Source organism: Tachysurus fulvidraco, chromosome 5 (genome assembly GCF_022655615.1).
Source record: "Tachysurus fulvidraco isolate hzauxx_2018 chromosome 5, HZAU_PFXX_2.0, whole genome shotgun sequence".
NCBI classification, from domain to species: Eukaryota; Metazoa; Chordata; class Actinopteri; order Siluriformes; family Bagridae; genus Tachysurus; species Tachysurus fulvidraco.
This window is the reverse complement of record NC_062522.1, coordinates 33,434,925-33,436,613: the sequence shown is the minus strand read 5'-3', so window position 1 is coordinate 33,436,613 and position 1,689 is coordinate 33,434,925.

The following is a 1,689-nucleotide window of genomic DNA, read 5'->3' as shown; positions in this document are numbered from 1 at the left end:
GACAGACAGACAGATAGACAGAGAGACAGACAGACAGAGAGATAGACAGACAGACAGACAGACAGACAGACAGACAGACACAGTGCACTGTACTTCATTAATAAACTGATTTTCAGAGATATAAAACATTTGAACTGAAATGTTTCTTTCTGTAGAATCTTAACTCTTGTTTTTACTCCAAGTTGATTAGTTTCTGATGAAGGTAATCTCCTGTTTACTCTGCTGGTGTGGAGCTGAAGGTCACATACACGTGTGTGAGAGAGACAGTGTGTGTGTGTGTGTGTGTGTGTGTGTGTGTGTGTGTGTGTGTGTTGTGTTGTGTTGTGAACATAGCCTTCAGCTTTCAGCTCACATCTTTCACACATCTTCTCTTTTGTGTGCTTCTAAACCTCAAACACTGTGTGTCTCTGCACCTCACCCTCAGAGTCAACGCCTCATTTACATCAAACTTTACTGCAAACACCATTTTAATTCAAGCTGGAATGTGAAAAAGACACAAAACAACATTGTGGGACTGTAGAAACATGCTGAGAGAGGGAGGGAGAGAGAGAGAGAGAGAGAGAGAGAGAGAGAGAGCGGGTGGTTGGGGGAGAGGGAGAGAGAGAGAGAGAGAGTGGGAGAGAGAAGGAGAGAGAGAGGAGGTTTGTTTTTTGGTTCTATATATTTTTGTTTCTTGGATTCTCTATCTTCTATAGATTTATCTTTCATTTTCTCTTTCTTCTTCTCTCTTCTCTTTTCTGTTTTCTTTCTTTCTTTTTTTTTCTCTCTTCTCTCTTTTTTTTTCTTCTTCTTTCTTCTCTTCTCTCTCTCTCTCTCTCTTTCTTTCTTTTTTTTCTCTCTCTCTCCTTTTGCTCCTCTCTCCTTCTCTTCTTTTTGTTCTCTTCTCTCTCTTTCTTTGTTTCTCTTTCTTGCTCTAGAGAGAGAGAGAGAGAGAGAGAGACTGAACTGAACTTCTGTAAGAATTCAAAATGTAAGATGTTCAGTTTGTAGAAACAAAGTGTGACTTTAGGGTTTCAGTGTGTCACACAACGAGGTTCCACGAGGTCACAGGTTCTCTGAGTGCACTGACTTACTGACTTACTGACTTACTGACATACTGACTTACTGACTTACTGACTACTGACTTACTGACTTACTGACTTACTGACATACTGACTTACTGACTTACTGACTTACTGACTTACTGACTACTGACTTACTGACTTACTGACTTACTGACTACTGATTTACTGACTTACTGACTTACTGACTTACTGACTTACTGACTTACTCCTCAGTGAAACACTCTGTGACGCTCGTGTTGAACTGCTTCAGCCAAATACTGAAATAAATCCCAGATGTGATCGAGCAGAGTCACTGTTATCACCTGTAATCATCGTGTTGGTGAGAAACCACAAAGTGCCCTGAAGATGTTTTACTGATATTAAAGCACTGACAGGGTCATGGTGGGTTAGTGATTAGCACGTTCGCCTCACACCTCCAGGGTCGGGGGTTCGATTCCCGCCTCCGCCTTGTGTGTGTGGAGTTTGCATGTTCTCCCCGTGCCTCGGGGGTTTCCTCCGGGTACTCCGGTTTCCTCCCCCGGTCCAAAGACATGCATGGTAGGTTGATTGGCATCTCTGGGAAATTGTCCATAGTGTGTGTGTGTGTGTGTGTGTGTGTGTGAGTGAATGAGAGTGTGTGTGTGTG